The following is an 18924-nucleotide window of genomic DNA, read 5'->3' as shown; positions in this document are numbered from 1 at the left end:
GTAGATAGAAATTCCTCCATGATTAAATCTATTTCTTGATCAACCTTCTCGTGTTCTTCAATCATGATATGCTCCGGAGGTTGTTGAGATTCACATGGCGGTTCCACATCTCTTAAATCTTGGACCACTTCCTCCTTTGTTTCAATAACCGTAGGCTTCTCCATTTGCTCCACTACTACTATCGATTCTTCCTTTTTCACCAGATTTTCCGATATCTTCTCCATGCTTTGTTCTTCCTTCGGCTTTTCACAAGGGGCTACGGAAACAACTTGATTATTCAAATATTGGTGGGCTAAAGCGTGCACAACCTTGGTCAAGTTGTTCACAAACTCAAGTGTATCCCGCTTCATGGCCTCTTGTCCTTGGAGTAACTGATGCTACGATTTTAGGAAATTGCACGATCGGCAAAAATTCCTTCCGGCAAGTGCACCGGTTATCGTCAAGTAAAAACTCACAATAGAGTGAGGTCGAATCCCACAAGGATTGGTTGAGTGAGCAATTCGGATTAGAAGTGTGTTCTAGTTGAGCTGAATCAAGATTTCGATGAGAATTACGGAATGTAAAATTTGCGGGAAACGTAAATGGCAAGAAATTGAAATTGCGGAATCTTAAATTGCATGAATTAAAGAGCGAGAAGCTAAATTGCTGAAATTAAAAAGGGATTGGGGTGATTGCATGAATTTAATTGCAGAATGTAAAGAGAAAGTGGTAGATCAGAAATGGGGAATTCATTGGGTTTCAGGAGATATTGAGATCTCCGAATCAAAACATTTTTATCCCTTCCTCAACCAATGCATTCATTGAATTTTGCTTGGCAATCTTATATGATTGGATCCCAATCCCTTGGCTCACCAATTCTCTCTAAAAACAAACAAATTCCCAATCCCTTGGTTTAAATGTTTGATGAGCGGATAATTTGTACCCTTTTTGGCATTATTTTTAGTATGTTTTTAGTATCTTCTAGTTAGTTTTTATTATATTTTTATTAGTTTTTAGTTAAAATTCACTTTTCTGGACTTTACTATGAGTTTGTGTGTTTTTCTGTGATTTCAGGTATTTTCTGGCTGAAATTGAGGGATCTGAGCAAAAATCTGATCCAGAGACTGAAAAGGACTGCAGATGCTGTTGGATTCTGACCTCCCTGCACTCGAAGTGGATTTTCTGGAGCTACAGAAGCCCAATTGGCACCCTCTCAACGGCGTTGGAAAGTAGACATCCTGGGCTTTCCAGCAATATATGATAGTCTATACTTTGCCAAAGATTTGATGGCCCAAACTGGCGTTCAAAGTAACCTACAGAAATTTCAGCGTTAAACGCCGGAACTGGCACCTAAATGGGAGTTAAACGGCCAAACTGGCACCAAAGCTGGCGTTTAACTCCAAGAGGAGTCTCTACACGAAAATGCTTCATTTGCTCAGCCCAAGCACACACCAAGTGGGCCCGGAAGTGGGTTTTTATGTCATTTACTCATCTATGTACACCTTAGGCTACTAGTTCTCTATATATAGGACCTTTTACTATTGTATTAGAGAGCTTTTGATCATGTTTTTATGATTGAACTCACTTTGGGAGGCTGGCCATTCGGCCATGCCTAGACCTTGTTCTTATGTATTTTCAACGGTGGAGTTTCTACACACCATAGATTAAGGTGTGGAGCTCTGATGTACCTCGAGTATTAATGCAATTACTATTGTTCTTCTATTCAATTCCGCTTGTTCTTTGTCCAAGATATCACTTGTTCTTCAACATGATGAATGTGATGATCCGTGACACTCATCATCATTCTCACTTATGAACAAAGTGACTGACAACCACTCTTGTTCTACAAGCATACGAGGCTTAGTGAATATCTCTTGGATTCCTGATACACGATGCATGGTTGATCGCCTGACAACCGAGTGCTCGCCTGACAAACGAGCCAGCCATTCCGTGAGATCAGAGTCTTCGTGGTATAGGCGAGAACTGATGGCGGCATTCAAGAGAATCCGGAAGGTCTAACCTTGTCTGTGGTATTCTGAGTAGGATTCAATGATTGAATGACTGTGACGTGCTTCAAACTCCTAGCAGGCGGGGCGTTAGTGACAGACGCAAAAGGATCGATGGATTTTATTCCGGCCTGACCGAGAACCGACAGCTGATTACCCATGCTGTGACAGAGCATAGGCGACGTTTTCACTGAGAGGATGGGAGGTAGCCACTGACAATGGTGAAACCCTTGCATAAGTTTGCCATGGAAAGGAGTAAGAAGGATTTGATGAAAACAGTAGGAAAGCAGAGAGACGGAAGGGAAGGCATCTTCATTCGCTTATCTGAAGCTCTCACCAATGATATACATAAGTATCTCTATCTTTATCTTTATGCTTTATTCGTTTATCACTATACCCATTTGAGTCTGCCTGACTGAGATTTACAAGGTGACCATAGCTTGCTTCATACCAACAATCTCCGTGGGATCGACCCTTACTCGCGTAAGGTTTATTACTTGGACGACCCAGTGCACTTGCTGGTTAGTTGTGCGAAGTTGTGTTTATGCCATGGTATTGAGCACCAAGTCTTTGGAGCCATTACCGGGGATTGTTCTGTGTAAAAGTAGTGATCACAATTTCGTGCACCATGTTTTTGGCGCCGTTGCCGGGGATTGTTCTTGTGTATGGACAACTGACGGTTCATCTTGTTGCTTAGATTAGGTATTTTTTTTTTCGAAATTCTTGAAGATGAATTCTAGAGTTTCATGATGATTTGTTGAAATCTGGCTGGCTGAGAAGCCATGTCTAATCTCATTGGACCGAGGTTTCAACTGATCATCACAATAGCTTGTTGATTTCCATCAATCTTGCTATTGGAGCAATGATCTGCTAAGGCTTGGCTGGCCATTGGCCATGTCTAGTGTTTTGGACCGAAGCTTTCTTTGAAAGCTTGGCTGGCTGTGAAGCCATGTCTAATTCCTGGACCGGAGTCTTAGACTAGCATTGCAATGATTCCTGGAAATTCAAATTGAGAATTCTGAAACCTTTATTTTCTATTTTTCACATAATTTTCGAAAAAAAAAGCACAAAAAAAATTTTTCAAAATCATAAAAACCAAAAATATTTTATGTTTCTGTTTGAGTCTAGTGTCTAATCTTAAGTTTGGTGTTTTGCATGCCTTGTTTATTTGATCTTGGTTCTATTTTCAAGTCAATAGTACAGGGGACTGAAGATTCAGAACATGCAGCAGAGGAATTACACAGAAAAACTGGGCGTTCAAAACGCCCAGTGAAGAAGGACAGACTGGCGTTTAAACGCCAGCCAGGGTACCTGGTTGGGAGTTTAACGCCCAAAAAGGTAGCATTTTGGGCGTTAAACGCCAGAATGGATACCATTCTGGGCGTTTAACGCCAGGATGGCACAAGGGGGAGGATTTTGTTTTCAAAATCAATTTTTTTCAAGTTTTCAAAGTTTTTCAAAATCAAATCTTTTTCAAATCGAATCTTTTCAATCAAATGTTTTCAAAATCAATTTCTTTCTTTTTTTAAAGATACTTACTAACAATTAATGATTTGATTGAACATTTCAAGTATGTTGCCTTTTCTGTTGAGGAAGGTTTAATGTTTGAATCATATCTTTTCTTGTTAGGCAAGTCATTAATTTTTAAAATCAAATCTTTTTAAAATTGCTTTTAAATCATATCTTTTCAATCACATCTTTTTTTTAAAAAAAGCATAACTTTTCAATCATATCTTTTTAATCACATCTTTTTCAAAATAAGTTTTCAATCAAATCTTTTTAATTTCTAATTTCAAAATCTTTTTCAAAAATCACTTTACTTCTTTCCCACTTTTGTTTTCGAAAATCAATTAGTGTTTTTCAAAATGTTTTCAAAATCTTTTACTTAATTTTCGAAAACTCTCTTCCCCTCTTCTCACATCCTTCTATTTATGGAGTATAACTCCTTCTTAATGCACAATTCGAACTCTATCTAATCAAGTTCGAATTCTTCTACCTCTTCCTTCTAATTTTCTTTTCCTCTGACACCTCAAGGAATCTCTATACTGTGACATAGAGGATTCCATATTTTCTTGTTCTCTTCTCTTTCATATGAGCAGGAACAAAGACAAAGGCATTCTTGTTGAAGCTGACCCTGAACCTGAAAGGACCTTGAAGCGAAGCTAAGAGAAGCTAAGGCACAACTCTCTGCTGAGGACCTGACCGAATTCTTCAAGGAAGAAGAAACCATGGCAGCCGAAAATAACAACAATGCCAACAATGCAAGGAAGGTGCTGGGTGACTTTACTGCACATACTCCCGACTTCTATGGGAGAAGCATCTCTATCCCTGCCATTAGAGCAAACAACTTTGAGCTTAAGCCTCAATTAGTTCTCTAATGCAACAGAATTGCAAGTTCCATGGACTTCCATTGGAAGATCCTCATCAGTTCTTAGCTGAATTCTTGCAAATCTGTGACACTGTCAAGACCAATGGGGTAGACCCTGAGGTCTACAGACTTATGCTATTCCCTTTTGCTGTAAGAGACAGAGCTAGAATATGGTTGGACTCTCAACCTAAAGAAAGCCTGGACTCTTGGGAAAAGCTAGTCAATGCCTTCTTGGCAAAGTTCTTTCCACCTCAAAAATTGAGTAAGCTTAGAGTGGAAGTCCAAACCTTCAGACAGAAGGATGGAGAATCCCTCTATGAAGCTTGGGAAAGATACAAACAATTGATCAGAAAATGTCCATCTGACATGCTTTCTGAATGGAGCATCATAGGTATTTTCTATGATGGTCTCTCTAAACTATCCAAAATGTCTTTGGATAGCTCTGCTGGAGGATCTCTTCATCTGAAGAAGACGCCCACAGAGGCTCAAGAGCTCATTGAAATGGTTGCAAATAACCAATTCATGTACACTTCTGAAAGGAATCCTGTGAACAATGGGACAAATCAGAAGAAAGGAGTTCTTGAGATTGATACTCTGAATGCCATTTTGGCTCAGAACAAGATATTGACTCAACAAGTCAATTTGATTTCTCAAAGTCTGTCTGGAATGCAAAATGCACCAAGCAGTACTAAGGATGCTTCATCTGAAGAAGAAGCCTATGATCCTGAGAACCCTTCAATGGAAGAGGTGAATTACCTAGGAGAACCCTATGGAAACACCTATAATTCTTCATGGAGAAATCACCCAAATTTCTCATGGAAGAATCAAGAGAGACCTCAACAAGGTTTCAATAACAATAATGGTGGAAGAAACAGGTTTAGCAATAGCAAGCCTTTTCCATCCTCTTCTCAGCAACAGACAGAGAATTCTAAGCAGAACCCCTCTGACTTAGCAACCATGGTCTCTGATCTAATCAAAACCACTCAAAGTTTCATGACTGAAACAAGGTCCTCCATTAGGAATTTGGAGGCACAAGTGGGACAGCTGAGCAAGAAAGTTACTGAACTCCCTCCAAGTACTCTTCCAAGCAATACAGAAGAAAATCCAAAAGGAGAGTGCAAGGTCATCAACATGGCCGAATTTGGAGAGGAAGGAGAGGAAGTGGACGCCACTGAGGAAGTCCTCAATGGGCGTGCACTAGCCTCCACAGAGTTCCCTAATGAGGAACCATGGGAATCTGAGGCTCAAAATGAGACCATAGAGATTCCATTGGACTTACTTCTGCCATTCATGAGCTCTGATGAGTAATCTTCCTCTGTAGAGGATGAGTATGTCACTGAAGAGCAAGTTGCTAAATACCTTGGAGCAATCATGAAGCTAAATGACAAGTTGTTTGGAAATGAGACTTGGGAGGATGAACCCCCTTTGCTCACCAAAGAACTGGATGACTTGTCTAGGCAGAAATTACCTCAAAAGAGACACGATCCTGGGAAGTTTTCAATACCTTGTACCATAGGCACCATGACCTTCAAGAAGGCTCTGTGTGACTTAGGGTCAAGTGTAAACCTCATGCCTCTCTCTGTAATGGAGAAGCTAGGGATCTTTGAGGTACAAGCTGCAAGAATCTCACTAGAGATGGCAGACAACTCAAGAAAACAAGCTTATGGACTTGTAGAGAATGTTTTGGTTAAGATTGAAGACCATTACATCCCTACTGATTTCATAGTCCTAGAAACTGGGAAGTGCATGGATGAAAACATCATCCTTGGCAGACCCTTCCTAGCCACAGCAAAGGCTGTGATTGATGTTGATGGAGGTGAACTGATCATTCAAGTGAATGAAGAATCCTTTGTGTTTAAGGCTCAAGGATATCCCTCTGTCACCATGGAGAGGAAGCATGAAGAGCTTCTCTCAAATCAGAGACAAGCAGAGCCCCCACAGTCAAACTCTAAGTTTGGTGTTGGGAGGCCACAACCAAACTCTAAGTTTGGTGTTGAACCCCCACATTCAAACTCTAAGTTTGGTGTTGGGAGGTTCCAACATTGCTCTGAGTATCTGTGAGGCTCCATGAGAGCCCTCTGTCAAGCTACTGACATTAAAGAAGCGCTTGTTGGGAGGCAACCCAATGTTTATTTTATCTATTTTCTTTTGCTATTTTATTTTATTTTGTAGGTTGATGATCATAAGAAGTCACAAAATCAATTGAAAAAGCAAAAACAGAATGAAAAACAGGAAGAAAAACAGCACACCCTGGAGGAAGAACCCACTGGCGTTTAAACGCCAGTGAGGTTAGCAGTTGGGCGTTTAACGCCCTGTCTGGCACCATTCTGGGCGTTTAACGCCAGAAAGGGGCACCAGACTGGCGTTAAACGCCAGAAAAGGGCAAGAACCTGGCGTTAAACGCCAGGAATGGGCACCAGCCCGGCGTTTAACGCCAGAAATGGCTCAAAACGTGATTTTGAATGCCATTTGGTGCAGGGATGACTTTTCCTTGACACCTCAGGATCTGTGGACCCCACAGGATCCCCACCAACCCCACCACTCTCTCTATCTTCTTCACCCATTCACCAATCACCTCAATACCTCTTCCCCAAAAACCCTTCACCTATCAAATCCCATCTTTCTCTTCACCACTCACATCCATCCTTCATAAAACCCCACCTACCTCACCCTTCAAATTCAAACCACTTTCCCTCCCAAACCCACCCATAAATGGCCGAACCCCATCTCCCCCCTCTCCTATATAAACCCTTCTACACCCCTTCATTTTCACACAACCTAAACACCACTTCTCCCCCTCTTTGGCCGAACACTAAGCCACTCCCTTCTTCCTCATTTCTTCTTTTGCTCGAGGACGAGCAAACCTTTTAAGTTTGGTGTGGTAAAAGCATTGCTTTTTCGTTTTTCCATAACCATTTATGGCATCCAAGGCCGGAGAAACCTCTAGAAAGAGGAAAGGGAAGGCAAAAGCTTCCACCTCCGAGTCATGGGAGATGGATAGATTCATCTCAAGGGTGCATCAAGACCACTTCTATGAAGTTGTGGCCTTGAAGAAAGTGATCCCCGAGGTCCCCTTTTCACTCAAAAAGGGTGAATATCCGGAGATCCGCCATGAGACCCGAAGAAGAGGTTGGGAAGTGCTTACCAACCCCATTCAACAAGTCGGAATCTTGATGGTTCAAGAGTTCTATGCCAATGCATGGATCACCAAGAACCATGATCAAAGTGTGAACCCGGATCCAAAGAATTATCTTACTATGGTTCGGGGGAAATACTTGGATTTTAGTCCGAAAAATGTAAGGTTAGCATTCAACTTGCCCATGATGCAAGGAGATGAACATCCTTACACTAGAAGGGTCAACTTTGATCAAAGGTTGGACCAAGTCCTCACAGTCATATGTAAAGAGGGCGCACAATGGAAGAGAGATTCAATAGGGAAGCCAGTTCAATTGAGAAGGCATGACCTCAAGCCCGTGGCTAGAGGATGGTTGGAGTTTATCCAACGCTCAATCATACCCACTAGCAACCGGTCCGAAGTTACTCTAGACTGGGCCATCATGATTCATAGCATCATGATTGGAGAAGAAGTGGAAGTTCATGAGGTTATAGCCCAAGAACTCTATAAAGTGGCAGACAAGTCTTCCACCTTGGCAAGGTTAGCCTTTCCTCATCTCATTTGTCACCTCTGTTATTCAGTTGGAGTTGACATAGAAGGAGATATCCCCATTGATGAGGACAAGCCCATCACCAAGAAAAGGATGGAGCAAACAAGAGACCCCTCTCATCATGAGATCCCTGAGATACCTCAAGGGATGCACTTTCCTCCACAAGACTATTAGGAGCAAATTAACACCTCCCTAGGAGAATTGAGTTCCAACATGGGACAACTAAGGGTGGAGCACCAAGAACACTCCATTCTCCTCCATGAAATTAGAGAAGATCAAAGAATCATGAGAGAGGAGCAACAAAGACAAGGAAGAGACATTGAGGAGCTCAAGCACTCCATAAGACCTTCAAGAGGAAGAACAAGCCGCCATCACTAAGGTGGACCCGTTCTTTAATCTCATTGTCCTTTAATTTTCTGTTTTTCGAAAATTATGCTTTATGTTTATCTATGTTTGTGTCTTATGATCATTAGTGTCTTAGTGTCTATGCCTTAAAGTTATGAATGTCCTATGAATCCATCACCTTCCTTAAGAACTGTTCTTAATTGAAAAAGAAAAGAATTGCATGAATTTTGAATTGTATAACAGTTTAATTATTTTGATGTGGTGGCAACACTTTTGTTCTATGAATGTATGCTTGAACAGTGCATATGTCTTTTGAATTTGTGGTTCATGAATGTTGGCTCTTGAAAGAATGATGAAAAAGGAGACATGTTACTGAGGATCTGAAAAATCATAAAAATGATTCTTGAAGCAAGAAAAAGCAGTGAATACAAAAAAAAAAAGAAAAACGAAAAAAAAAGAGGCGAAAAAAAAAACCGAAAAAAAAGAAGAAAGAAAAAGAAAGAAATAAAGTTGTGATCCAAGGCAATAAGAGTGTGCTTAAGAACCCTGGACACCTCTAATTGGGGACTTTAGCAAAGCTGAGTCACAATCTGAAAAGGTTCACCCAATTATGTGTCTGTGGCATGTATGTATCCGGTGGTAATACTGGAAGACAGAGTGCTTTGGGCCACAGCCAAGACTCAATAAGTAGCTGTGTTCAAGAATCATCATACTTAACTAGGAGAATTAATAACACTATCTGGATTCTGAGTTCCTAAAGAAGCCAATCATTCTGAGTTCCAAAGGATAGAGTGAGATGCCAAAACTATTCAGAGGCAAAAAGCTAAAAGCCCCGCTCATCTAATTAATACTGATCTTCATAGATGTTTTTGGAGTTCATTGCATATTCTCTTCTTTTTATCCTATTTGATCTTCAGTTGCTTGGGGACAAGCAACAATTTAAGTTTGGTGTTGTGATGAGCGGATAATTTGTACCCTTTTTGGCATTATTTTTAGTATGTTTTTAGTATCTTCTAGTTAGTTTTTATTATATTTTTATTAGTTTTTAGTTAAAATTCACTTTTCTGGACTTTACTATGAGTTTGTGTGTTTTTCTGTGATTTCAGGTATTTTCTGGCTGAAATTGAGGGATCTGAGCAAAAATCTGATCCAGAGACTGAAAAGGACTGCAGATGCTGTTGGATTCTGACCTCCCTGCACTCGAAGTGGATTTTCTGGAGCTACAAAAGCCCAATTGGCGCGCTCTCAACGGCGTTGGAAAGTAGACATCCTGGGCTTTCCAGCAATATATGATAGTCCATACTTTGCCCAAGATTTGATGGCCCAAACCGGCGTTCAAAGTCACCTACAGAAATTCCAGCGTTAAACGCCGGAACTGGCACCTAAATGGGAGTTAAACGCCCAAACTGGCACCAAAGCTGGCGTTTAACTCCAAGAGGAGTCTCTACACGAAAATGCTTCATTTGCTCAGCCCAAGCACACACCAAGTGGGCCCGGAAGTGGATTTTTATGTCATTTACTCATCTATGTACACCTTAGGCTACTAGTTCTCTATATATAGGACCTTTTACTATTGTATTAGAGAGCTTTTGATCATGTTTTTATGATTGAACTCACTTTGGGAGGCTGGCCATTCGGTCATGCCTAGACCTTGTTCTTATGTATTTTCAACGGTGGAGTTTCTACACACCATAGATTAAGGTGTGGAGCTCTGCTGTACCTCGAGTATTAATGCAATTACTATTGTTCTTCTATTCAATTCCGCTTGTTCTTTGTCCAAGATATCACTTGTTCTTCAACATGATGAATGTGATGATCCGTGACACTCATCATCATTCTCACTTATGAACAAAGTGACTAACAACCACACTTGTTCTACAAGCATACGAGGCTTAGTGAATATCTCTTGGATTCCTGATACACGATGCATGGTTGATCGCCTGACAACCGAGTGCTCGCCTGACAAACGAGCCAGCCATTCCGTGAGATCAGAGTCTTCGTGGTATAGGCGAGAACTGATGGCGGCATTCAAGAGAATCCGGAAGGTCTAACCTTGTCTGTGGTATTCTGAGTAGGATTCAATGATTGAATGACTGTGACGTGCTTCAAACTCCTAGCAGGCGGGGCGTTAGTGATAGACGCAAAAGGATCGATGGATTTTATTCCGGCCTGACCGAGAACCGACAGCTGATTACCCATGCTGTGACAGAGCATAGGCGACGTTTTCACTGAGAGGATGGGAGGTAGCCACTGACAACGGTGAAACCCTTGCATAAGCTTGCCATGGAAAGGAGTAAGAAGGATTGGATGAAAACAGTAGGAAAGCAGAGAGACGGAAGGGAAGGCATCTTCATTCACTTATCTGAAGCTCTCACCAATGATATACATAAGTATCTCTATCTTTATCTTTATGCTTTATTCGTTTATCACTATACCCATTTGAGTCTGCCTGACTGAGATTTACAAGGTGACCATAGCTTGCTTCATACCAACAATCTCCGTGGGATCGACCCTTACTCGCGTAAGGTTTATTACTTGGATGACCCAGTGCACTTGCTGGTTAGTTGTGCGAAGTTGTGTTTATGCCATGGTATTGAGCACCAAGTCTTTGGAGCCATTACCGGGGATTGTTCTGTGTAAAAGTAGTGATCACAATTTCGTGCACCAATGTTCATAAGAAGAGATGATGCTCGATGACTGATTATACCACACAGTTTCATGAACCACAATTTGGTAGGATTACATGTCACAATATCCATCCAAACCCCAATCCAATTCACTGTGAGAAAGCTTCTCTAGCATGAATCCTCCATTCCTTTCCCAAGGTTCCGAAGGATTCCAATTATGGATAGTTTCTTTCCCAAGACAACTAACTAATGGAATTAGATCGAGAAGCTTTCTAACAAAATTCAAGAGAAAAGATTGAAGAAGAAGATAAAAACTACTATTGATTCATTGAATTACAATAGAGCTCCCTAACCCAATGAAAGGGGTTTAGTGAGTCATAGCTCTGAATTCAATTCCAAAAGATGAAAACTAGAAAATGATCCAAAGTCCTCTCAGTGTGTAAAAGTCCTCTAACTTAAATTCTATCCTATTTATACACTTTCTAAATTGAGCTTCTGTTGTGTTTCTTGGGCTTTGAGGCCTTTCCCTGATTTCCTTTTGCTTTGGGTTTATGATCCATAATCATGATGAGGCTGCTGATCCAATTCTGCAACATTCATTGAGCCAACTTAGTGATAATCAAGTAATGACACATGACTCAACAAATTGAAATTCCAGACTCATCAATTCTTCAGGCCCAATCCCATAAACCATGATATTCAATTGGGTTTCATACCAGAGTACGTTTAAGTTAATGTTTGTGCTCAAATGCTAACTTAAACTGCAATATCTTGGCCCAGAAACCTTTTAAAATTGTGGCGTTTAAGTTGCAGTTTAAGCTTAAACTGCAACTTAAACGTTGGACACTCCTGGAGGTGACATAAGTCGAACACGTTTAAGCTTCAGTTTAAGGTTAAACTGAAGCTTAAACGTGGAAATGGAAGAAGGCAACCCTGGAGTGTGGACTTGTCGAACACGTTTAAGCTTCAGTTTAAGGTTAAACTGAAGCTTAAACGTGGGAATGGAGGAAAGCCATCCTGGAGGGTAAAGGTCGAACACGTTTAAGCTCCAGTTTAAGCTTAAACTGGAGCTTAAACGTGGAAATGCAAAACGCAACCCTGTAGGAGAATGGTCGAACACGTTTAAGCTCCAGCTTAAGGTTAAACTGGAGCTTAAACGTGGAAATGGCTCCCTGTGGCTTTCAATTCTGGCGTTTAACTTCCAGTTTAAGGTTAAACTGGAGGTTAAACGCCACTTTCATCCCTTTCCTCAGCTTTCATGATTTTGGCGTTTAAGCTCTAGTTTAAGCTTAAACTGGAACTTAAACTTCACATGTGATATTCAAGCTTCCTTTATTGATTTTGTTGCTTCCTTGCCTAGCCTCTTCTTCCCTGAAATCATCCAAACAACTGCATCAAAGTCTTGCAAAATTTCATGAGAAATCTTTCATTCATAGCATTCAAGTAATATAACTAAAAACTCATGAAATTTGCATCAAAATCATACTGTTTGGATGGTTCATTGCTTTGTTATTCATTTAACCATTCTTGGTTACTTTAAGCTCAAGAAAATGCATAAAACAACTAAAACTAACAGAAAAATGCTAGTGAAACTAGCCTAAGATGCCTTGGCATCACAACACCAAACTTAATACTTGTTTGTCCCTAAGCAAGTCCTGAGTTATTTGAGAAGAAAGTATGAAACAGAAAGCAATTACATTGGCTATATTAGCAAGCATTTGAAGTTCATCAGAAGGGTTTTATGCAGAAAGTTGCAGCATCACTTTTTCATTCTTATCAGGTAAGATTATCACTTTTTCATTGCATCCATCAAACACTGCTATGGCCTCTTGTTATTCTTATGTCCTTGGCACTTTTCCCTTCTTTGTTTTTCTTTTTCTTAGAGCTTCTTTGCTCCTTGTTTGCTCAGTGTCATGTGTTGCACAAGCCTTTGGCATTTTCTTTTTCTTATCAGTGCACTACACATATCCACTACAGGCATTTTAGTTCACATTTCTTCTTGAGACATTGGTGCCCAGCACCTCTTTGTGTGACTAAATGTTTTGTATTTAGGTTGCTCTTGATAATGGACTTTTGGTTGATAATCCCGGGTTAGTTAACCCAAGTTACCAAGTGTTGAAACACTCCTCAGAACCTATTCATCCAAGCATATCCTTAATACATAAACACCACAGGCATTTGTCTCAGAAGTTCAAACCATTGGTGCCTAGCTTATTTTCTCAATTTTTTTGCTTTTTGGTTGCCCTTTTTCAGTGGCTTTTTCTTCTTCTTTTTCTTTCTTTTTCATGGCCAAAGACATTTATTCATCAAGATCCATAGACAGTATTCAAACTTCTACACAAAAATGATAATTCTACACTCAATTTCCAGTGATCTGACTAAATAATCAAGCATGCATACCACCACTTAATTCTACTTGATTTGTCACTAATTGAGCCAAGTTACTTTTGTTCAAACTTTTCTTTTATTTTTGGAAACAGAACAAGCATGGCAAGCATTTGTTTAAGAAGGTGAAGTTATATCCAAACATCTAGGCATTCACTTTATTCAAAGCAGTAAACAGACAAACATACTAGAAATTTCACATAAAACTTAAATGACTCAAAATGAAAGAAAGCTCATAAAGACAATTCACAAACTATTATTTGATTATTAAGGAACAAGACCACCTCTCATTTGTTGCCTGGTTCCTCTTGATTCTTGGGGTCCTGTTTCTTCTTGCTTCTTGTCTCTCTTTGACCACTTGTACTTCCTTTGTCTTTTCTTATGAGCTTTGTCCAGAATCCAGCTTTTTTCATTGTTTCTTCCACTCTTTTTTCGAGGATCACTGCCTTGTTCATTTCTCCTTCTTGCCTCCCCTTGAAATACTCATCAAAAGCTGGGAATGCTGGGTCCATCTTGTGTAGATGTTCCCCTATGTAGTTAAGCTTGATTTGAGAACTGATGTTGTAATCAGCTTGAACTGCATATCTTGCATTCTGCAAAGTGGTGGCTTCCTTGATTGCCAAGATATTGTCATCTTGGTGTTGGCATATGTGGCTGAGGGATTCCTGTAATTGTAAATTCTATTCCCTTTGCAGATCTAGGAATCTTGATTCAAAGTTCCTTTGCATGTCCATCATTTTTAGGTGAAAGTCCTCTTGCCTCTCTTGAGACCTCATGTATTGTTGAGACATTCCTTCTATGATTTCCTGCATTCTGCTCATATCCATGGGGTCTCTGGGAACTTGTTGCCTTCTTTCTGGATTTCCTTGCTCTTCTTGCTCTGCTTCTTGCTCTGTTTCTTGCTCTGCTTCTTGCTCTGCTTCTTCTTGTTGCCCTTCTTCATTTCTTCTTTTTGTATGTCTTGGAGCAATTGGGCCAAGAGTCATTCTGTGAGCAGTCATGGCCATTCCAGGATGTAGCCAATTAGGTCTTGCATCTTCAAGTGGTACTTGGGCCTCGATGCATAGTCTGATGATGGTGCTAGGGAAGTGGAGCCAGGAGTCAGCTTCACTTTTCTCACTAAACTCTTGTATCTGTTCAGCAATGAGTTTATGAACTTTGATCTCTCCTCCCACCATAATGCAATGTAGCAAGACGGCTCTTTTAGGGGTTATTTCTGAAGAGTTTGCAGTGGGTAGGATGGATCTCCTAACTATTGCATACCACCCTTTAGCTTCAGGTGTTAGGTCTCCCCTTCTCAAGACTCTTGGAGCCCCTTTTGTTTTTCTCACCCATTCAGCTCTGATGGCACAAAGGTCTTCAGCAATAGTCTGATAGTCAGGTTCTTCTAGCATCCTATCCTCATAACTTGCTTGGCTGAAACGTATGTTTTTCAGGCCAAGAGTTTTCATGATTGCCTTGGGGCTGAAGTCAACTTCCACCCCTCTCACATAGCTTTTGTATGTAGGTTCCTCGGTTGGATCCTCCCTCACTGCATTTGCATAAAACTCCTTCACCAGGTTGATGTTGATTTTAGTGATTGGCTTAGTCAGGAGCTCCCACTTCCTCTTTTTGATCTTCTCCCAAACACTTGGGAACTCCTCCTTTCCAAGGTCAAAGGGAATCTCAGCTAGTATCTTTTTAGGTCTCATCCATTCAGCCTGAATCTCATGGAAAACTGATTTGTATTTCCATGCATCAAATTCCCTTTCCTCCTCCATTGGCTGCTTGCCTTTTCTTCTTTTGTGGCTAGATGAGGCTGCCATTGGTTCTTTAGTTTTGGCAAGTGACAAGCTAATGTTGACAAGGTAAAGTACGAAAATGTTGTTAGAAGTGTGGTGAGGTTATTTTCGGCAAGAGGTAGTTATGCTATGATGAAAGAATATGTGCAAGAAGGAGATTTGGTGGTGTGGAACTCGTTCCCCAAGTGGTTCTTTATAGTGCATGCAAGTGAGAAAAAATGGACGGCTAGGGTGATTTGTGAAGGATGGCTTGATGGTAAATATATGAATTCGGGAGAAAGACGAATTGCTTTTCACTTTCTTGGAAGTATTCTGGGTGCATTAAGTTGTACATGTAGCTATCTTTTCATGCAGAACTTCCTTTTCCCATGTGTTAGTTTCAGAGACTCGTGAACTCCCTTTTTGACCAAGCACCGTACCTTCCCCTTTGTCTTTTTCATCCATTCTTATCTTTCCTTTTGTACCTGCACAAACAAACAACTTTGCTATCATTTTTTTTTCGGTCCATGTGAATAATGAATAGTATTTGCACATGTTTCTCCTTCTTTTTGAGTTGTAAATCAGTGATTGACTTCATGAGCTTATAGCCGTGACCCTTGTATGTATGCACACTTATTACTGGACACCAAACTTAGTGTTTGGTAATGTCTCCTGATGACATGAAATCCATGTTGGTTGCCCTTAATGAGTGTGCATAATTCTAATAAATCATAGTCACTTTGATTCTTTGATCCTAAACAATTTTACTACCTAAAGTAATTGAAATCAAAGTATTAAAACATGCAAATGGTATACTTGTCATGAATTTCTAAATCCAGAGGAACTTCTTGCTTTTCATTAACCGTGTTCAAAGAGGAACACCAAACTTAATGTATGGTTGTGCACTTTGAATGAAAGATTGAATACAATTTGAATAAGATTTGGGGTGCCTTCAGGCACACCAAACTTAGAGACCAATTGTATTTTACATGCAATGTTTAGTGCACCTTATCAACAGTTGTCCTGAGGATTCAAGTTCATGCATAAAAAACCATGCTTTATTAGATGCAAAGCAAAACAATAAAGAGTAAGGATACTAAAACATGGGTTGCCTCCCATGAAGCGCTTCTTTAACGTCACTAGCTTGACGGTTGTCCCTTGTTAGGGTGGATTGTAGTGCTTGATGTCCTCTCCCCTCACTATGAAAACGTCCCCATTTGATTCCTTCATGATTTCCAAATGTTCCATAGAAAGAACTTTCCTGATTGTGAACACTTGAGGGAGCTGGGAAGGAATGGTTTTGAGGCCAGGTGGGATTGGCAGATAATGACTTGATATCACTTTATCTCCCGGAGAGAAACCTTCAGTGGGAATTTTCTTGTTTCTCCACCCTCTTGGCAATTTCTTTACAATTCTTCCCTCTCTCTTCAGGATTTCTTCATTGACCCTTATGCCAGGAGGATCTTTCTGATCTGTTTCTATTGATGCTTGTGGCTTTAACTCTTGCAATTCTTGTTTGCCTTCCAAGGACTGTTTCAGAGTTTCAGCTGCTGGATTGCCTTCTTCCAAACACAGATGGCTACTATTATCCTTAGGCTTTTCAGGTTCTGGTTCAGGGTCAGATGCAGGTTTGAAAACATGGAAAATGAGCTGTTCATCATGTATTCTCAAAATTAGCTCTCCTTGTTCTACATCTATGAGCGCTCTAGCAGTGGCTAGAAATGGCCTTCCCAGAATGATAGGGTGTAGGTAGCTTTCCTCCATGTCCAAAATGATAAAGTCTGTGGGGAAGAAATAATTTCCCACTTTCACCAGCACATTCTCAACTACCCCTTCAGCTTGCTTCTGAGTTTTGTCAGCCAGTTGTATGAGTACATCAGTGGATCTCACCTCATTCAGTTGTAGCCTCTTCATAAGAGTCAGAGGCATCACATTTATGCTAGCTCCTAGATCACAGAATCCTCTGTCAATTTTTGTTTCCCCTATGATGCAGGGGATATGAAAACTTCCTGGGTCTGTTTTCTTAGAGACTATGTCCTTCTTGATGAGGGCACTGCATTCTTTGTTCATTATTACAGTTTGTCCTCCCTTCAAAACTCTTTTCTTGCTCAGCAATTCCTTCAAATACTTGATATGTGTAGGCATCTGCTGGAGACTCTCAAGAAAGGGAATATTGATATGGAGAGACTGAAATGTCTCTAAAAACCTTGAATATGTTTTCCCTTTTTCACCTCCTCCTAACCTCTGAGGAAATGGTGCTTTTGGTTGGTATGTTTCCAGCATGCCTTTATTTTGCAGTTCCTTGGCTTGCTCAGTTTCACTTTCCTGCTTAGCTTCTTTCACACCTTCCTTCAAGATTTCTGGCTCCTGTTCTGAGGGTCTGATTCCTTCTTCTTCTGAGACTTCCTTCAATATGGTGATGGCCTTGCATTCTTCCCATCTCACTCCCTTTTGTTCCCCTTTAGGATTCTTTTCTGTGTCACTAGGGAACACTGCAGTTGACTTGCGGGCCTGTTGAGATAGCTCTCCTACTTGAGACTCCATCCTCTTGAGTTTTTCACCATGGTTCCTTAAGGTGGATCTCACATCATCCCTAAAGCTTTTCAACTCACTTATGTCCTGACCCATGTTTGCAAGCATTCCTTCTATCCTGTTTAATTGATCTTGAAATTGTTGGTTCGGATTAGGTTGGGCAGGCTGATTATTTTGGCTATGATATGGTGGTTGGGAGTAAGTGTTTTGTGTGGCTTGGTATGATCTTTGGTTGGAGTTTTGATATGTGGAATTGTTATGTTGGTTGGGGTTGTAAGGTTTGTGGTTTTGTGGTTGGGTTTGCTGGTTTCCCCACCCAAAGTTTGGGTGGTTTTTCCAGCCTGGGTTGTAAGTGTTGGAATGTGGATCATATGGTTGCCTTTGTTGATTTCCCACATAATTGGCCTCTTCCCAATCACCTCCTTCATTGCTTACCTCCTCTTGATCTTGTGTGTGTATTGCAGCCACTTGATTTGTTCCTAATTTCCTAGTGAGCTCTGCTAGTTGCTTGGCAAACACCTTGTTTTGGGCTAGAATTGTATCAACATGGTTCAGCTCCATAACTCCCTTAGTGTTGTGTCTCTCTGAAGCATAGTAGTACTCATTCTCAGCCACTGTCTCAATCACTTCAATGGCTTCTTCCACAGTCTTTTTCCTGTTCAATGAACCTCCTGATGAATGGTCTACAGCCTTCCTTGATTCATAAGAAAGTCCATCATAGAAAATATGCAATTGCACCCAGTCATGGAACATGTCTGGTGGGCATTTCCTTGTCAACTCCTTGAACCTCTCCCATGCCTCGTAGAGAGTTTCACCATCTTGTTGTCTAAAAGTCTGAACCTCAGATCGAAGCCTATTGACCTTTTGTGGGGGGTAGAAACGTGCCAGAAACTTGCTTTCCACCTCATCCCAGGTGGTTAGGCTCCCCCTTGGGAATGATTCCAGCCACTTAGCTGCCTTGTCCCTAAGTGAAAATGGGAACAAGAGCAGTTTATAGGCATCTTCCTGGACTCCATTGGACTTCACAGTGTCGCAAATTCTCAGGAATTTTGTGAGATGTTGGTTTGGATCTTCATTAGCACTCCCACCAAATGAACAATGATCCTCCACCAGTGATATTAGCTGTGGTTTGAGTTCAAAATTGTTGGCCTGAATGGGTGGTTTCTGAATGCTGCTACCACAATTCCCAGAGGTTGGGTTTATGTATGAACCAAGAACCCTCCTCTCAGGAATGGCATTTTTTCCATCAGCCCTCTC

At 40.8% G+C, this 18924-nt stretch overlaps 2 non-coding genes across 2 annotated transcripts; one reads left to right on the top strand and one right to left on the bottom strand.

The window, feature by feature from the left end:
- Window positions 1-4617: 4617 nt before the first annotated feature.
- LOC130952361 (small nucleolar RNA R71) lies at window positions 4618-4721 on the bottom strand. The gene has a single exon (XR_009074542.1). It is a non-coding gene; the product is annotated as a small nucleolar RNA R71 (small nucleolar RNA).
- Window positions 4722-18418: 13697 nt separating this feature from the next.
- On the top strand, window positions 18419-18522 carry LOC130952165 (small nucleolar RNA R71). The gene has a single exon (XR_009074346.1). It is a non-coding gene; the product is annotated as a small nucleolar RNA R71 (small nucleolar RNA).
- The last annotated feature ends 402 nt before the right edge of the window (window positions 18523-18924 follow it).

Source organism: Arachis stenosperma, chromosome 9 (assembly GCF_014773155.1).
Source record: "Arachis stenosperma cultivar V10309 chromosome 9, arast.V10309.gnm1.PFL2, whole genome shotgun sequence".
Lineage (NCBI taxonomy): Eukaryota > Viridiplantae > Streptophyta > Magnoliopsida > Fabales > Fabaceae > Arachis > Arachis stenosperma.
This window is presented reverse-complemented; position numbering and strand designations above follow the sequence as displayed.